Source organism: Emys orbicularis, chromosome 6 (genome assembly GCF_028017835.1).
Source record: "Emys orbicularis isolate rEmyOrb1 chromosome 6, rEmyOrb1.hap1, whole genome shotgun sequence".
Lineage (NCBI taxonomy): Eukaryota > Metazoa > Chordata > Testudines > Emydidae > Emys > Emys orbicularis.
The window spans coordinates 83,456,927-83,477,736 of NC_088688.1; positions in this window are offsets into that span (position 1 = coordinate 83,456,927).

Here is a 20,810-nt window from a genome sequence, read left to right on the forward strand (position 1 = left end):
CTATATTAATCAAATACTTGGGTGTGCTAATGGCTAATTAGGCATCTAAATAAACATTTCTAAATACGTGCATGCAGTCTTAGTTGCTGTGTGTGCTAATTTAGGCACACAATGATGTGTGCATTTTTGAGAGTGGACCTTGAACCTCTGTCTCTAACTGTTTGGTCCCCTAAAAACTGTCCTCAATCTAGTATACAAATATACTTATAGTCTCATTTTCAGAGATGCGAAGCATGACAACTCCCATTGATTTCCATGGGAGCTGTATTCAGTGCCTCTGAAAATGGCTATTAATGGCCTACATAAAAATTTGACTGAAAACACCTCAGCATACTGTATTATAAAAAATAACTGAAAATGTGATAAAATACCTTGAGAGCCATCGCAGCAGAACAGAGCATGCACAGTTCTGGGCACTTTGTTACCAGAAAGATGCTGATAAACTAGAAGTTCAGATGAGAGCAACAAAAATAAATTAGGAGCTGGAGAGTTGACTCATGAATGAATAAAAATTAAAAGAGCTAAATATAGATTGCTTGACTAAGAGACAATTAAAGGGAATATGATAATCATCTATAAATATTTGAGGGCTGTAAGGAGGGAAGGGAATTACTGAGCATGGTAAAATGGAGTGTAACTGGGAATAACGTGACAAATTTAAAAAGAAAATATTAAGAAAATGCACAGAAAAAAAATCAAAATTAGTCAGTTGAGCCTAAAGAAACCTGATCCTCTAAACAGTGTAATACTATACTCCAGAATTTGGCCTTTGATATATATTTTGAGTATTATGATATGTTCTGCTTGCATGGTATGATTCTTTCTTTCTTTCTTTCTTTCTTTCACAACATTTGTAGTATAGCATTATAAACACTACAGGCCCAATTCTGCTCTCTTACACTGATGTAAATCTCCTGAAGACATAGGAGCTACTTCAGATTTACACCAGTGCAAGAGAGCAGAATCTGGTCCTTATCAAAGATCTGATTTGAGTATGACAATATTTTTTGGCTACACTATTGTAATGTACGTGCTGGGGCTAGCAATGGGGAGGGTATAAAAAGGAAAAGCAACAGCAGTTAGTGAATTCTTGTTCACTCTGCAGTTTTGATAGCTCAGCCAATGTTTATTGTTTATTATACTCTTCTCCTCTCTCTTTACAGGATGTTCTGTGATAACTGCTTTCTGGTACAATGTCAATTCATCTACAGTCTCAGCTACATTGAATACCTTCCTTCATTGTCACTACAAATGCTTGGCTCCCAAAGATGTGGTAATTATTCTTCCTGCATGGAGAAAAATAGGTCTTGAAAAACTTTTTTCTTGTGATTTGGACAGTTACAAAACAGGAAGCAAACTATGCTCCTTAGATGTAGACAAATATTGGGATACAAGACAATCCACTTTTTTCAAAAAATGCACATGAGCACATTTTTATCCACCCTTCCCTAATATCCCAGAGTCAGCCCCTACATACGGTACTAAAACACCCACAATGTGGTTGCTTGCATGTGGTGAGCAGTGGTTTTCCTGAACAACAGCAGACTCTCACAACTGAATTTCAATGAGGACCATTCACTGTTAGTATACAGAGTGGTTATTAAAGTGTTTGGGTAAAGGAAAAATGAAACAAAATTGCAGATGCTAGTAATTACTATTTAAAAGCCATGATGACTAAGGGATGGACTGTTTGCGTCTCAGTAAAGAGAATACAAAGTGTTAGATGTGAGAAGAGGGACAGGTTACTGGAATATGAAGTGTTTTTCTTGGAAATGATACAGTGTACATGTTTGCCTATCTGTCTATTTATAACATGAAACATGACCGAAGCAAGTTTTTCTTGTTGAACATGGGAAGTGTCATCTGGACTGTGAATATATATATATATATATAACAGTAAAATGTGCTTAAAAGCAGCTATTTAACATTTAAGATGATGGTAATTAAACATGAATGAAAGATCCAAACACTTTTTTTTAAGACTTGTAAAGAATCTTTAGGAAATCCTAATGATTATCTTAGTTAATAAATATGCATTTACATAATGTTTTTTATGCACTGGATGTAAAATGTTTTATAGATGAGCCAATGGATAATGCTTGAAGTGTATTTCCCTAGCACTGCAAGCTATTTTGTCCCAGCAAAGTACACAACACATTCACTGTTTAAAACTTTCAGCAGTTTTATGCCCTAATATAGCGGCTCTCAAACTGTGGGTCAGGACCCCAAAGTGGATCGCAACCCCAGCCAGGACCAGCATTAGACTTGTTGGGACCCAGGACTGAAACTGAAGCCCAAGCTCCACCCCCACCCATGGCAGTGGGACTCGGGTTGCAGTCCCTCTCCCCCCACCCAGGGTGGTGGAGCTCGGGCTCCACCTCCGTCCCCCCGTCCTTTGGTCATATAGTAATTTTGTTATCAGAAGGGGGTCGTGGTGCAATGAAGTTTGAGAACCCTTGCCCAAACACATTTCTATAGCATTCACTAGAGAAATGGGAGCTCCTCGTTCTTGTGTTTGACCACTTTACTACTCAAAGGGTTATGGGAACTAACATTAAAATGGGGGTAAAGAGCAACAGAATACAGAGTGAAATCAAAAGAATTTCTCTCAGTGTAGAGATTAACTATAGCATAAGGCTGACAATTAAGTAAATATAAAGTCATAGAAAAAAAATTCTAAACTGGAGAAAAAGGCTCCTTTACATATGAATTATTAGATACCAGTTTTAATTCTCACAAGAACTTTGTTATAAACTTCTGTACGCAACATTTGGAGCTGATCCTGTCTAGCAGAAACCACAACCATATGCAGCATGAGAGAAGAATTTAGCTTTGTATGACGAATGTCACTTGAAAACAGGCTTTGCTTTTAATTTAGAACATTGTAAACACATCAGGAGAAACTGGTTTTGATCATCTGCCAAATATTGCACAAATATTTAAACTAATAAATAACCTTCTAAAACAGGAAGTGTACTGTATATTTTATGTGTTCCCACAATCTTTAAGAGAAAGTCTCATTCCTTATGCTTCACAGATGTTTCTGGAAGAGAAGGAAATTAGATAGAACAGCATGTATTATTATCAAGAAGCATTTTAATCATAATGTAAATATTCAGGTATCACCAAATGTATGTAATAAAATAAGGTCGTATTTCACTAGAGGGTTTGGCTCACTCATTTATCCATTAGAAACCCAAAATTAAATTTTAAGCCTGAATGCAGGGTGGATAAAAATCAATGATTTTTTTTTTAAAAATCAAAAAAATTGGATTTTTTTTATAAAATGCTTTTTGAGGAAAAAAAGTATCTAAAGATATCTTTGAGCTATAATGTATCTTAAATAAAACTATCTCAACATGGAATAGGGATTATAAATTCTAATTCTATAGTATGAGACAATATATTCATGTAATGTTTAAGAAAAGTTTTGTAGATGAGTTCCAATAGTTCATGGATTAGGGACCCAATTTTATGGGGTTCCAGGGGCTTCTGGATGGATTATTTAAGTTAATCTTTCTATCTACCCAATGGGACTCAGTGCTCAGTCTAGAAGATACCATCAGAGATGCTTAGTTTTGCAGTTCTCAAACCGTGGATTTGTGTCTCCAGAGATAACATGCTTGTTCACAGCAAAAATGTTTTTTTTTTTTAAATAAATAAATAATATATAGAGGTGAGAAATAATAGACCTCAACCCTATTGTCCCTCCGCAAATTTGTGTACACAGAGTCAATCCCTTACCTCTCTCTAAAAGTGCAAAGTTTCAAAAAGTTCAATGAATAGAAGATTGTTGGGGGCGGAACAGATCTGGACAAGGAGAAGTCTTGAGATAAATGTGAGAAGGGAGGGACAGGCAGTAGAAACAAAAGTGAAACTGTTTAAGCAGCATGTTCCAAAAGTCTGAGGTCTTTCTGAGTGTAGCCTTCGTTGATTTGAGATCCACCATACCATTCTCTCACTAGAAGGGAAAACCTATAATGGCAGCAGGCCATAAAAGAGACCCAGTTTGGGAATAAGAATCATTCAAGAAATATATGTTTGCTGATGATGTTTTAAAGAAAGTCACACCAGTGAACTGGTGGAAGTCACTTAAGCACTTGGATTCAGAGACTGTTGAAGTGATAATCTCACTTTTAACAGAAGTAGCTTCTTCTGCCAGTGTAGAAAGAATATTTTCTTCCTTTGGACTAATCCATTCCAAATTGAGAAATCATTTGGGACCTGAAAAAGTAGGAAAGCTTGTTTTTCTGTTGCAGATTATGAACAAACAGGAAAATGAAGGTGAAGACAAGTGAGTTAGCTGCAGAAGCCAATATTTTAAGTTTCTCATGTTGACCTGGCTGACATAGTCGATTTAATTTTTAAAAAAATATTTCATTTAACTATTTTAGTTAAAAACAATTTTAACAAAAACAAACATGATTTTAAAAATCTTGAATGTTTAACTACATTCAAAAATTCATATGCTTGTTTTGTTAAAATATTATATGTTTGCTGTTGAAGAAAAAAAATCCAGAATACATAACATTGTTGTTTTAGTTAAATAAAACAATTTTAATGTCTGTCTGGTGATATTCTCCTCCTAATACAGCATGGCAAGAAAATCCTCCAAATATTAATGATAGTTCACCTCCCAATATCTGCTTCAATTACTTTTGGTAAATGAAATAACCAAACAATCATTCGTTTTCTGATATAACTGTAAAACTAATCTGAAAAGTTTTCAAAATAAATCATTTTAAAAATGTATAGTGTGTACCTTCTAAAAATGAAACCTACATCTATCTCTGAGTTGTGAAGAATATGTATTAAGGTTATAACAACCAACAAGAATGCACTTTTATGTAGAAATCCATGATTAAATCGAGTCTTCCTGATTTAGTGATTTAAATCAAATCCACCCTGCCTGAATATATTAAAAATAATGTATATCTTAAAATAGTCATAGACCAAGGGCCCTATCATCTGGTCATGTACATTATGGATATGAATTTGATAGTTTTAAGAGAGATCTATAAGGTGGAAAAGCTGAATAGCCTGACAGTGTTTTTTAAAACAGATAACTGAACCACAGTTGTAATAATATGGGAATTATCTCATATTCTTAAACTGGGATGGACGTTCAGTTTAAAAATATTTTTTTCCATTTTTTGACTAAACATATGAGATTTTCTGAGCTCATTCCTTTTCTGTTTTGATAGGAGTCTATCTTTGCCAAATAGTTGAGATTTCACAGAATGAGTCATAGAAATTAGGTTTTTTCCCCTGATAGTCAACTTAAACTGATGTTTTCTTAATTTTGCCCCATTATGGCTAGTTATGCCTCCTTAAACCATCCTAAACAATTCCTCCCCCTTCTTGGTGTAAACCATGTACACTTACGTATGTTTGTTTATGTACATGCGTATGTGTGTGTGTATATCTCAACTCCTCTGTCACTTCCTAAGCCATTATTTAGCTATACATATTTTAGTCATTTTTCATCAGTTATTCGCTCCAGTTGAGTCATAATTTTTGTTACTCTTCCCTCCACTTGGAATATGTATGTGGTGAAATCCTACCCCTATTAAAGTCAATGACAAAACTCCTATTGACTTCAGTGGAGTCAGGGTTCAGCCATGGTATTGAAATGCCTAGAACTGAATACAACTGTCAAGGGCCAAATTCAGCCCTCTCATTTATGACCATGGAGGGCTCCAGATTCAGAGGAAGCAATGTCAAAGAAGGTCAGCACACTCTTTATACCACTGAGGAGGCGATGACTTACTGGTAGATGGATCCACCAGCCATTTCTTTTCTCCATGGAAGGAAGGAGGGGGGAAAGTAAGGGCAACTTCTGCCAAGGTGTGAGTATTGTATTGCATGTTCATGTCAAATTTGCTGGCCACTATGACCCTTAGGACTCTGTCAGCATCATTGTCTTCAAGTTCTTCTGTCCCATTCAACATCTGTGTTTCAGATTATTGTCCCTTAGATGTATTATTATATGTTTTTCCCAGATGAATTTAAATTTATTTTCATTCATACTTCTCACTCCCTTTGTATAATTTTCCTTCCCACTTTGTGTTGCAACACCTGACACAATTTAATATTATCTTTAAATATAATTTATTATGGGATCAATTAACCACTTGAATAACTTCCTTGTTGGAGTTGGAATGGAGGGGAATTTGGCTCTTACTGCATACTACCTTTTAAGAGAAATTAGGGCCTGGTTCAAATTCCATTGAAGCCAATGGAAGTCTTCAATTGACTTCAATGGGCTTTGGATAAGGCCCTTAATAAAAAGTTTAAAATATGGCTAAACATAATACTTTCAGTGGTATACTACGAATGCAATCTGTTTAAGAAAATAAAATAGGATTGAATGTCTTCAGGGTTTTTTTTTATGTTTTGTTTGATTTTTTTGCCATTTAAAACATTACAGGAGCTAACTGGTTTCTAATTTTAAAAATGTTTGCCTACATTTTCAAAGGGACTAGTGATTTTGGGTGACTGTTTTTGGTTGCCCAATTTGAGACAACTTGCATGGGCCTGGTTTTCAGAGAATAGGTAATCAGTATTTTCTGAAAATCAGGCTTCTTTTAGGTGTCATTTGGATAATCAAAAATGAAGGCATCAAAAATCACTAGTCATGTTGAAAATTTAGGCCATGGTGACTATTTTTGTCTACTTCTAGTAATTTATTTTTTAAAAATATTACTTAATCTAACAGATTAAGACGGAAGAAAAGGTTCACAGAAGTCCAGCCAAAAAATACAGGGAAAATTAAGGAAACAGATTTTCTAAAGAAATGGAGTGAAATTCTGGCTCCATTGAAGTCAATTGGAGTTTTGTTATTGATTTTAATGGGCCAGGCTTTCACCTAGGATATTTATAGGGAGACATAATAAATATTTCCAGGGAATAATGTATGCAAAAGAGAAATTTACACTGAACACCATCCGTTTTTTTAAATAAAAGGAGAAGTAGGATTAAGTTAAAGTAAAAATGCAATTTGGATATTTGGAACATTGTAATGGTAAGAATAAGCAGTTTATCTGTTGAGGTAGTTGTAACAAGCTTAAAGACATTGAAGTTAAGACTAGATATGCCTACTTGAAAGTATAGTATAGATTTCTTTCTACTTTGACATGGGGAATTGGGCTGGATGAACAAAAAGAACTGTTTTAACCCCATATGTGGTGCTGTCTGATAAATAATTTAATCCCAATAGTTTGAGTTTATTTACACATGTACATAACTTCCTTGTTTTGATTTACTTTAATTAAACTTAATATCCAAAATTAATCAGTAGTTTTACTTTGAATGACGATCTATGCTAAAGTATGAACTTCCAGTTAAACAAAAGTTGAATATAGATTTTCGGACTTGTCCGTCTGAGAAGCAGATTTTTGCCACAATTGCGTTATCTTTTTCATCTACTTCTTATTGAAATAGTAACATTCTTTTGGAAAACTCTAGAAACTTATGAGTGAATAGGAGAAAATGATCTAGTTGCATTACAGCACAATCAGAACTCTGGCAAAAAAAAAATAAAAAAATTCAGGCATAAGTGGGGAATAGAATGAAAGCATGGAAGGAAGCCATTTAAGGGGAAAAAATGAACTATGAAAGCATGTTATTTTGCTCGTACAATTTATCATGAAGAGGAAAAAAAATCCATCTCTAGGACAGAGGTTAAAGTTTAAATTAACAAAAATGTACTTTTCAGCATTTTTGGTGGTTAATGTAAGGAAAAACTATGGGACTTGTCATTCCTTCTGGTATTTCTCTGGGAAGGGATGAAAGGAATAACACCTCTTTTGTACTGAAGTCTTTCAGTGGTGGTGGAGTTGTTGAGACAATGTGGCATATTTTGACTCTATGGAAGCCCCTTTGCATACGATTTAACAGAGCGGGGTTTCTGCAGGGTTTTGTAGAGATTTAGGGCTGGTCTACACGTCCTGTGTAACATAATTAGATTGATCTAACTCGCATTGTAGACACAGGTATTGGAGAGGTGGATTTACTACAGCAACAGAAAACCCCCGTCCATTGCGATAGCAAGTGCTACAGTGACATAGCTGCAGCAGTACTTATAGTTTAGACCAGGGGTCTCAAACACGCGGCCCGCGGAGCTTTTCCCTGTGGCACGCCAAGCTCCCTGTGCCCCCCCCCCAGTTACTTCCTGTCACCGCCAAACTCTCCTCCCCCCTCCCCCCCCCCCCGAGTTATTTTATGTAGCAGCTAAGCTAGGGTTACCATACGTCCGTTTTTTCCCGGACACATCCGGCTTTTTGGTAATCAAACCCCCAGCCGGGGGGAATTGCCAAAAAGCCGAACGTGTCCGGGAAAAATACCGCCGGCCGGGCACTTCCCCTCCCGTGGCTGCTGTGCTCCCTATCTTGACTCTTCTGCTCTGTTTAAAGCCGAGCTGCCCGAGCGCTACCGGCTTCGGGCAGCCCCTATGCTTCCGGACCCTGAGCCGCCGGCCGGGCACTTCCCCTCCCGGGCTCTGGGGGCGCAGGGTCCAGAGGCAAGGGGGCTGCCCGAAGCCGGTAGCGCTCGGACAGCTCAGCTCTTAAACATAGCCGAAGAGTCAGGGGAGGAGCACAGCAGCCGGAGCCCGGGAGGGGAAGTGCCTGGCCGGGGGCGCAGAGTCCGGAGGCATAGGGGCTGCCCGAAGCCCGAGCGCTACCGGCTTCACGGTTTGCCAGGCAGCCTCCAGACCCTGCGCCCCTGGCTGGGCGCTTCCCCTCCTGGGCTCCAGCTGCGCTGGGGAAGCGCCGGCCGGGGGCGCAGGGTCTGGAGGCTGCCCGGCAAACCGTGAAGCCGGTAGCGTTCGGGCAGCCCTTTTCGCGTGGCTGGGAGGGAGGAGGGGGAATGCGGGGCGCTCAGGGGAGGGGGCGGAGTTAGGGCGAGGACTTTGGGGAATGGGCAGGGAATGGGCGGAGTTGGGGCGGGGAATGAGTGGAGTTGGGGCGGGGCCAGGGGTGGGAAAGGGGCAGGGCCAGGGCCCCGTGGAGTGTCCTCTTTTTTTATTTTTTAAATATGGTAACCCTAGCTAAGCTCCCCGGGTGCTGCTCCCCAATGTTTGGGGCCAGGTCTCTCCCCCGGCCCCGCCCCCGCCTGCCACCCCCACACACCTCCCCCGAGTGTCCCCCGGCCTCACTTGCTGCCCCCTCACCGCCCGGAGCCTGCAGCTCATGCTGACTCTGCTCTGCGGGCTTCCGGCATCACCTGCTGCCGCAGGGTCCTAGTGCCCCCCTCCGCTAGGGCAGGCTTCCCTTCCCCTGCCCTTCTGCCCTAGTCCTGAGCCTCTCCAATGCCCCGAGCCTCTCCAATGCCCCAAACCCCTCATCCCCAGCCCCACAGCCCTCACCCCTGCACCCCCTCCTATCCCCAAACTCCATCCCAGAGCGTGCACCCCCACCCCCTGCCCCAGCCCGGAGCCTGCACCCAGCACCCAAACTCCATCCCAGAGTCTGCACCCCGACCCCCTCCCCCATCCAAACTCCCTCCCAGAGCCTTAGGCAGGTGGGGGCGGAGTTTTGGGGGGGCAGGTTCTGGGCACCACCAAAATTTCTACAAACCTGCCACCCCTGGAAGAGGCAGAGCAGGGGTGGAGTGATGGTGCAGCCCAGTGCAGTGGCGGGGCTTTACTGAGTGTATATATTTTATTAAAACCACTTGGAGGAGGAGGTGGAGTTCGCTGCTCCAGGCCAATGGGGGCGGCGGGAGGCTGCGGCCAGCACATCCCTCAGCCCGTGCTGCTTCCCACAGCCCCCATTGACCTGGAGCGGTGAACTGCGGCCAGTGGGAACCGCGATCGGCTGAACCTGCAGACGCGGCAGGTAAACAAACTGGTCTGGCCCACCAGGGTGCTTACCCTGGCGAGCCGCGTGCCAGAGGTTGCCGACCCCTGCACTAGATGAACCTACAGAAAAATGGTTGAAAGAATGTTTTTAACATGGAGAAAACAATGTATTTTTCCATAAACTCATTCTCAGAAATGGCTAGTCATTTTAGTTTAAATTTACCCCAAAATTTAATCCCAAGGCAGATACCTGGCATGGGAAATTTTAGCCCAAACATGTAAAATTTATTAAAGTTATAAGCAACTGAAAACACTGTCTATAATGTAAAGTGTTGGATAACCTTAACTATAGGTGGCACCCACTTAAAATATAAAATGTTTTTCTGCCTTTGTCGTTCAGATATACAAGACATTATTGGGGCAGGGTGAATAGATCTGTGTGAATAAAGTAGTTTATTCTGTCTAATCTATTCTGTTTTCCACACTTGAATGTTTAGGAATGTTTGTATATGTAATTAAGACTCCTAATTGAAAGAACAGGGTACATGCCTGGCCTCAAATTAGATATTAAAAAGCTGATCTCAGTCAGGTAGCATAAAGCCATTCCTTGTTAGTTAGGGAATGAGACGGAACAGGTTGGCAGCATGGAACCTAAGAGCAGGTAAAACTGCTTAACCAAAAAAAAATAAGCACAAGACTGTTTTCATTTACCCTGACTAGGCCTTTCTTTTCTGTAACATTATTTTTTAATCATTCAGGCATTAACCAATGCCCAATAAAGTCAACAGGAGTCTTTCCATTGGCTTCAATGGACATTGGATTAGGGCCTCAGACATTAAAACATGCAAGTGAAGTGACTTCTCAAACAATCTGTGTATTAAACTGCTCTTGGTGATTCAATCATAAAATGTGAATGTTAAAAGCTATTTGCAAAAAATATCTTGTATAACCTTTGCATTAGGGAGGAAGCCTAGTCCAGTTAAGAAAATACACCTGTATTCAGCACATAATATTGAAATCTATGAGCAGCTTTGGATAAATTGAATAATCAAAACAAACTGCCAGGAAGGTGAATATCTGGTGGCAAAGAAAAGGAGTGCTATACTGGGCATATGCCATTTATCCATTTGGATACACTCTCACTCCAGTGCTTAAGTCCCATCATCTACATTACTGGCAAAAGTAACTTATTAATGAAAAGTAGCATTCCCCTTTCCTATCCTTCCTGTTAAGAAAACACATCTCCTCATTCCTTTTTCTATATTTACTATTGTGTTCTTTATTACCCCGTGTAGCAAGGTCTCAGTTGGTCCGCCGAGCTGCTGGGGGGCGGCGGGGAACTACTGCCTTGCCAAAAGGCCCTGGTCACACCTCTCTGTCGACGGGGACTTAGTGGAGGGAGGTGTGCCATCGCAGTTGGCGCGACATGGGAGTACCGGCAAGAGTCCATGGCGCGCCCCTCAGGTAGGGGAGCACCGACAAGAGTCCTTGGCACTTTATCAGCCCAGGGCCCTGACAGTGGTGGGGGCAGAGGGGTCCTGCCACTGGGTCAGCGGGTATCTGTCCGCAACACGCTGACCAAACACCAACTCACCTCACTGTCCAGTTCTGCCCCTGAGCTACTTCCTACCTGGTCTCTCGAGTGGGTTCCTCTGGTTCCTCCAACTCATCAGGGTATTCAGCCGCCAGTAGCCCTGGTAGCTCCAGCTCACCCTCAGCATCGGGCTCACTCAGGCTCAGGTTGCTGCCTGGCTCCTCCAGTTCCTTGGGGTACTCTGCGGCCAGCAGTCCTGGTAGCCCGAATCCTTCCTCTGGGTCAGGTTTCCCCTGGTCCAGGGCATCCCCTGGTTTGGCAGCAGGGTCCACAGGGAGCAGCCAGCAGCCTGTGTCTGTCTCCATCTCTGGTGCTGCCCTCACTGGGCTAAGGGCCCCGCCTTTTGTATCTCCTGTTCCTCCCCTTCCGGGGGGTAGAGTAAACTTGTCCGGGTTCCGCCCAATCAGGCTGAGAGGGTGACTCCTCACCCTCTGGTTCGGAGGGAGACCACACCGGCTCCCTACACCCCTATTTTTTGAACATATTATTGACTCAGATATAAAGCCAGTAATATTGGACTTCACAATACGCTTTGTTAGTTGAGTCTGAAAACTGGTGAGAGTATATACGATTGTTTCTGCATGTTTTAATAATATATTAAGATGGACTTTCCTATATCAGGCTTAAACAATAAACCACTTACTCTTAATATATTAACTTATATTTTTTCCCTTTTAGCTTGTTACCAAAGGTATATGTTTAAACAATGGCTTCCTTCTCACAACCCCATTCTCTCAATATATTTGATCCTGTAGCTAAGTTCTAATGTTGAATTTGTGACATCAGAGTCATTTTCATGACAACAGACTGATATTTTAAACAGAATTATGATGCCTTCAGTGCTGGATCAATTAGAGGGAGAAGCCAGAGGGGGAGAGATTTTAACTAAAGGCATTTGCGTTTTAATAAAAAGGTAGAAAAAGGATAATAATGGCTGAATACATTTCTCTTTGTTAACATTCTCTATTTTCAATATGAAGGTCCCTTGTACGGGTATTTCTAGGTGTTCTCTATTTGTGATGTAACATCTCTAGTCATGGTTCTGGCCAAACTTTCAGATGTGTTCACTAGCATTGTTTCCTCAGTTTTTGGGCGCAGAATTTGAGACACCAAGAGCCGGAATCTTCAAAAGTGCTGAACACTTGCAAGTACAAATGAAGCCAATGAAGCTGCAGGACCTCAGCACCTCTGAAAATTCAGTTCAAGGTATTTCAAGTTGGGCACCTAAAAACTGATGCACAAGAAATAAGTGACAGATTTCAGAGTAGCAGCCGTGTTAGTCTGTATCCGCAAAAATAACAGGAGTACTTGTGGCACCTTAGAGACTAACAAATTTATTAGAGCATAAGCTTTCGTGGGCTACAACCCACTTCTTCGGATGCATATAGAGTGAAACATATATTGAGGAGATATATATACACACATACAGAGAGCATGAACAGGTGGGAGTTGTCTTACCAAGTCTGAGAGGCCAATTAAGTAAGAGAGAGAGAGAAAAAAAAAAAAAACTTTTGAAGTGATAATCAAGATAGCCCAGTACAGACAGTTTGATAAGAAGCAAGTGTGAGAATACTTACAAGGGGAGATAGATTCAATGTTTGTAATCTATCATTGTTAGAAATAAGTGAACCTTCCTGCAAAACTGGTGAAATTACCTAAGTATGGTATTCACCACTGATTCAATTTAAGAGAGGTAGAAAATTACTTTTATTTTTAAATAGTTTTAATCCAGAATAATGATTTAACTTTAACTATTTAATGTGATTTTTGTAAAAAAACAAAAAGTCCTTTATTTTTTATCTAGTATATATTTTCACTGAATTTTACAGTTGGAAGGTGTCTCAAATATAATGGCAGATAGACACAATAAACACATTTTATTATTAATAATGTAAGCACTGTGCATCCCAATCCTTGACTGCCCATGGCACCCTCTCCTGGATCCCATGATGTATAATGTGTCATCGGCTGCATCTGGAAAAAGAGATGGATGCTAAGGACACTCCCTATCCCTTCAGCATGGTATGGCAATCTAGAAGGTACAATCAGATCCCAAGTAAAAAGTTAATGAGTAAGAAATTCAGGAATTGTCCCAGTATGTTTTAACGGCAACCGTATTAAATGTTCACAGTTTATTAGCTGTTCTGAACATCTCATCTTGAGCACCTTTTTCACCAAATATTTTTTCTTTAAATATTCTTCCAGAACACAGAAACATAACATCCTTCGATATTTTACTTCTTCCACCTATTGTTGGACATCACATATCACAGGAAGGTGGCCACTTCTGCAGACTTCATTTAAGAGAAAACTACATTCCTCACTCATTTTTAAGTATATTAAAAACATGTGCAAAGCATTATATGTTTTATATATAACAGGGCACTTTGAAAGGAAAAGCCTGCAGAGAGCAATATGCTAAGAACCTACTAATTTAGTGTTATTACTTATTAACTTTAATGAAGAGTTTGGACATGTAAATCTTATTTGACAACTGCTGCCATCTCTGACAAAACACAGTATCTTATTTCTTCCTAGGCAGATAGACTTTCCTCCTTCCAGTTGGGGCAACTTCCAGGCAGAAGTTTGACTCCACACTATACAACAGTGACACATATAAACAGATGCTATTTGGAAGGTAAATATTTCATTTACCATTAACTTGTCCATGACTTTGACACTGAAAATCAGTGTTCATTTTTGCAAACAATTTTTCCCTAGTTGATACATAATACTGGCCAAGATTTTTAAAAACTGGTGCCAAAATAAGGATACAGGAGCCTAAGTTTGGGGATCTAAATAAGTGGCCTGATTTTAAGAGTGCTGAGCACCCAAAAGTTGAAGGCCCTGGAGAAAATGTGCACCAATACATATAATTAGCTTGACTGTTCATGCAAATTAAGAAACTAGGCAGATAAATGGCTGGCCATTTTGTATTTTTTCCCCTGATTTTTTTCATACACAAATTATACAACGATTAGCTCTTTTGTTTTTGATCCCAGGGTAAGCCCTTTTTTCATCTGGGAAAATTACCTATATAATCGGTCTGTTCTTGGAACCAGTTAGATTTGAGATGAGTCTAAGGAAACAATACTATTCAGCCAAGAGATCACTCTGTTTAGACGCTGTTCCTTGGCTTTGTCATCCAAGTCATCATGGTATACAATTACCTGCAATAGCTGAAGCAGGATGAAAAACTTGTAGAGCTGCTAGTGGCGATCTCATTCAGTGTCTAACCAACTGCTGCATGAAAATTCCTTGAAAATTTATACTGTGGCTGTGCAGGAGACTAAGTAAATGGAGTTGTGAGGAGGTGGGTTTTTTGTTTGTTTTTGCTTCCCCCTCTCCCCCCCCCCCCCATTATAACCTCCGTGAAGTTCCAGTCAACTGAAGTATTTCTAGTGGTACACAGTCTGGTTGATCCTTACTGTCTCCATTTGGTAAAAGAGTTCAGCTATGCAGTTTTCAAGCTACTTCACAGATAAAAATCACGTGGATTTGGATTGAACTACAGTACTGCTGCCACAGTAGCAAATCATATGTAGTAAGGATAAATACGAGGTCTTCCCTGCATGAGTTCCAGACAATGTTTTTCACTGAGGTGCTGTGGGAGTTACAAGCTGATTGATTGATTGGCAATCCCTAGATTCGAGGATGATCTCTACCACTGATTTACATATGGGTCCTCAGATGACTCAGGAGTCTGATCCTGGAACCACAAATCTGCCCGCAGTAGATACAGACATTTTGTGGCAGGCCTGCTGGGAGAAAGTTATTTCTTTTTCCTTCCTCCCTCTCTCCCCAAAGCTATGAGCCTCTTGGATGGTGAGACATTAGGTTCATCACTGGAGGAGACTGCCAATATTACCCTCAGGGAAGCAGTGCCCACATTTCTTAAAGAATTGGCTGTTTGATGACTGCTCAAGAAACTGTTTTTTTCCTTCCACATGGACAGTCTCTCCCTTTGGGGTGAGGGGGATGATTAGAGAAAAGGTTGTGGTCATATAACTCTAGCAATACATGGAGTCCTCAGTTTTCCTAGATCAAGTCAATCTAGTTTTACATTTGGATATGATATAGAGCAGGGGTGGCCAAATTTACTGACTCTCTGAGCCGCATACGATAATCTTCATAACTTCAAGAGCTGGGCGTGCCTGCAGGGGCTTGGGGCTTCAGTCCTGTGGGGCTCGGGGCTTCTGCCCTGCAGCAGTGTGGTGGGACTTGAGGCTTCTGCCCCAGGGGAGGCACTTGCCAAGGCTCGGGGCCCCAGCAGGTGCACCCCGCGGACCTAAAGCCCTGAGCCCCACCACAGGGCAGAAGCCCTGAGCTCCCCACCCTGCCAGTCTGTTAGGCGGAGAAGGGGGATGGGGGAGGGTGGGGTCTGAGAGCTGCACTTTAACTATAAAAGAGCCACATGTGGCTCGCGAGCCGCAGTTTGGCCACCCCTGACATAAGGACTGCACTAGTTTTAGCTTTTGCTTTCCTTCTGGAAATGAAGATAATTATTCTGATTCTTTGATATAAAATGAGTATTTACAGGTATGAGAATAGAATTTAGCCAAGAGTTTTTTGCTCCATTGCAGTTTCTCACCTGTAGTCTACACCTAAAGCTTAGGTCAACCTAGCTACATCACTCAGGTCCATGAAAAATTCCCAGTCAGTCCCATTGTAGATCTACCGGGGTGTGTGTGGATTTACTGGAGTGAGGATGGACAAACTCCTTCTGTTATTGCAATGCCTACACTACAGTGTCATGGCAGCAGCTGTGCTGCTGTAGTGCTTGTAGTGTAGACATATACTCAGACTCTGTCTTCATTGCATAAGTGCTTAGAGGGGAGGGGATGCTGGCAAAAAGTTCAGCTGGGCAGGTGAAAGACATATTATTCATATTATGAACAAAAACTTAACCAATTGTAAGTATTTTCCCCACATGAAGTCAGAATGACTGGGGGACAGTTTCCACAAAGGATAGAATATGTTCAGAAGATCTTTGTATTACAAACTGTGTATCACAATAGACCTAAAAGGAAAAGAGATGAGCATAAATACTTTTTACATTATAACAACTTAAAATTTATCTTCTGAGTGATTTGTGAGTAATAATATAACATTAATTAAACAGTAACTGTGCAACTGATTTCCTTTAAAAATGCAACAGCTTTAGCAAAAGGGTAAATAATGTCTTAAACATCACATATCATCTACAGCCCATCTACTGTGAGCTTAGTAAATGTCTTTAGGCATAAGCCACCTTAAAATCAAGAAAAAAATTAGCTGAACAGAAGGGAAATATAATTATGTCATTCAACTGTTTAACATACAGCGTAACTCCTTGCTTGCTCATGAGCAGTAATAAAGAATTATGTCCAACAAACAGTCTATAAAGCACAGCTGATTTTCTATAACATTTTATAACCTAACCATAAAAGACCATGTTTTTCCTAACTCCTAGTCTGAACCTGAATCTCAAGATAAATCTATTGCCTTTGTCCAGTACAGCAGTTTCTTGGACAAGCTTGTGCCCTCAACAATGTTTGTATTGTCAGATCTTGTGTCAGAGGCCCTGTCCATACTATGGTTGAAACCATGCTAATGATATTTAAACAGTGTTATTGAGGGTTCTAGTAAGATATCTCTGATCATTGTGCAAAGAAACCATTCTCTTATAAGCATAAAGAACAGGAGTACTTGTGGCACCTTAGAGACTAACAAATGTATTTGAGCATAAGCTTTCGTGGGCTACAGCCCACTTCATTGGATGCATGTAGTGGAAAATACAGTAGGAAGATATATATATATATATACACAGAGAACATGAAACAATGGGTGTTACCGTACACACGATAAGGAGAGTGATCAGTTAAGGTGAGCTATTATCAGCAGGAGAGAAAAAGAACTGTTTGTAGTGGTAATGAAAATGGCCCATTTCCGGCAATTGACAAGGAGATATGAGGAACTGGGGGAGGGAGATATAAGCATGGGGAAATAGTTTTACTTTGTGTAATGGCCCATCCACTCCCAGTCTTTATTCAAGCCTAATTTAATGGTGTCCAATTTGCAAATTAATTCCAATTCAGCAGTCTCTCGTTGGAGTCTGTTTTTGAAGATTTGTTGTTGTAATATTGCGACTTTTAGGTCTGTAATCGAATGGCCAGGGAGATTGAAGTGTTCTCCAACTAGTTTTTGAATGTTATAATTCTTGACGTCTGATTTGTGTCCATTTATTCTTTTACGTAGAGACTGTCCGGTTTGGCCAATGTACGTGGCAGAGGGGCATTGCTGGCACATGATGGCAGACTAACACGGCTGCTACTCTGAAACCTGTCTTATAAGCATGTGATTATCAGCAATGCCCCCCCACCCGGAAGAGAAGGCTGGGGGGGCCGGCCAAATAGCCCCAGGCAGAGGGTGACAACCGGAATAAGGGGGCAGTGTTATGAGTGTGGGGAATTGGGGCATATAGCAGCCCAATGCCCCAACAGGGAAGACCCTATGCAGTGTAATCTGGGGGATCATGGGGAGCAATGTGGCCTGATCGGCCTGGTAGGGGTCACAATGACCTCGCATGGGTATTCAAGATCAGTAAAAATGAATGGTATTAAGACCATAGCATTAATAGATTCCGGGAGTGCTGTCATGCTGGTCTCAGGGAAGTTGGTGGGGCAAGACCAACTAACCCAGGCCAAAAACACAGGGGTAACGTGCGTTCATGGCACCGTAAATTTCTACCCCACAATCCTGGTATGGATTGAGATCCAGGGGAATACTACCAGGGTGACTGCAGGGGTGGCCCCCAAGCTCCCCTACCCTGTCTTAATTGGTAGGGACTTCCCCGGGTTTGAGCTTTCTCCACCCAATAGAGCCAGGGGAGGGTAGCAACCCCCGGGCTGAGACGGAGGCACCTACAGATAGTCTCACCCCAATGTTTCCCGAATTTGCCCCAGAGTTATTCTCATCCACCGGGAAACCCCGAAAGTCTAGGCGGGAAAGGAGGGCAGATAAAAGATTAGGGACCAGGATTCTAGCAGAGAACCAAAAAACCTCCCTTGTGGGTAGGCGAACCCGTTCAGGAGGCCAGGAGATAATTCAGGCCAGTGAGGACTCAGAGGCAGTTCCTAGCCCAAGTAGGAGCAACCCAGAGGGCGGAGTAGAAATAGGCCCCCTAGAATTAGGTCAGATCGGTACTGCACGTGAGAATTTCGGGCAGGACCAAGCCAATGACCCGCTATATGCGAATGTAAGGGAGGAGGTAGTGGAAGTAAATGGCATACCCGTGGAAGGAAAGATCAAAGGTCCAAGGCCATATTATGTGCTCAAACACGATCTGTTATACAGGATAGAGCAAATACGAGGGGAAGAAGTAGAGCAACTCTTAGTCCCACGGAAACACACAAGGGCAGTACTAGAGTTAGCTCACAGTCATCTATTTGGGGGACATCTAGGAGTAGACAAGACACTGGATAGAGTCCTAAGAAGGTTTTATTGGACAGGAATACGCGCAGAAGTCCAGCACTATTGTGCCTCCTGCCCTGAATGCCAGTTGCATAGCCCCCGACCTTCCTTGCGGGCCCCATTAGTACCTTTGCCTATTATTGAAGTCCCTTTCGAGAGGATAGCCATGGACATAGTGGGCCCACTGGAAAGATCGGCACGGGGCCACTGAAATGTACTAGTCATCCTTGACTACGCCACGCGGTATCCAGAAGCCATTCCTTTAAGAAACCCCACATCCAAGGCAATAGCGAAAGAACTTCTCCATGTTTTTGCCAGAGTGGGCATCCCTAAGGAGATCCTGACAGACCAAGGAACCCCTTTCATGTCAAAATTAATGAAGGACTTATGTGCCCTACTCCGCATCCAGGCCATACGGACCTCAGTCTACCATCCACAAACAGATGGACTGGTCGGGCGGTTTAACCGTACCCTTAAAAGTATGATCCGGAAGGTGGTAACACAGGACGGAAAAGACTGGGATACACTTCTACCGTATCTAATGTTTGCTATATGGGAAGTCCCCCAGGCGTCCACTGGTTTCTCTCTCTTTGAACTACTATACGGACGCCACCCATGCGGAATTTTAGATATCACCAAGGAAGATTGGGAAGAACAACCCAACCCAGGAAAGAATGTCATTGAGCACGTGACACAGATGAGAGAGCGAATAACTCTCACCCTATAGTACGAGAACATTTGGAAAAAGCACAAGAGGCCCACCGGACATATTACAACCGTTGGGTGAAAGTACGGAGATTTCAGCTGGGGGAATGGGTGATGGTGCTAGTGCCGACAGCAGAAAGCAAACTCCTAGCCAGCTGGCATGGACCATATGAGATAGTGGAAGCCATTGGGGAGGTGGACTATAAGGTCAGACAACCAGACTGCCGAAAGCCAGAGCAAATCTACCACATCAACTTACTGAAGCCCTGGCGTGACCAAGAGACGTGCCTAGTCATTCGGGGAGCTCCACCCCAGACAGACGACCCACAGGGGCAGGTGAAGATATCTCCTGAATTAACCCCAGAACAACGAACAGAGGTCATTGATATGATCCAACGGAACCGGGACGTGTTCTGTACACAGCCGGGCCATACGACACTGGTCCAACATCATATTGTCACCAGCCCCGGAGTAAGGGTGACGATAAGACTGTACCGAATACCGGAAGCTAAAAGGGAAGAAATTAGGCCGGAAGTGAAGAAGATGCTGGAACTCGGGGTTATTGAAGAATCCCACAGTCAGTGGTCCAGCCCTATCGTCCTAGTCCCCAAGCCTGATGGCACCCTGAGGTTTTGCAACGACTTCCGGGAACTGAATGAAGTATCCCAATTCGATGCCTATCCGATACCACGCAATGACGAGCTAGTTGATCAGTTAGGCAAGGCCCGATACCTAACCACTCTGGATCTGACCAAAGGATATTGGCAAATTCCCCTGGCCGAGAATGCCAAGGAAAAGACTGCCTTCTCTACACCCGATGGCCTGTTCCAATACACTGTCTTCCCTTTCGGACTCTATGGGGCCCCTGCAACATTCCAACGACTTATGGATAAATTGCTGCGACCCCATGCCAAGTATGCCGCCGCCTATCTAGATGACATAGTCATCCATAGCCCTGACTGGGAAACGCACCTAGGAAAAGTAGAAGCAGTGCTAGACGCCCTGCAGAAGGCCGGCCTCACTGCTAACCCTCTCAAGTGCGTGATAGGACTAGCTGAGGCCAGATACCTCTGGTATGCAGTAGGGAGAGGTTTGGTGAAACCCCAATGGAACAAAGTGGAGGCAATACAAGGTTGGCCTCGACCAGTCCGCAAAAAGCAGGTCAGAACATTTCTAGGGATAGTAGGATACTATCGGAGATTCATCCCTCATTTCGCCACAAGAGCAGGGCAATTGACGGATCTGATAAAGGCTCGG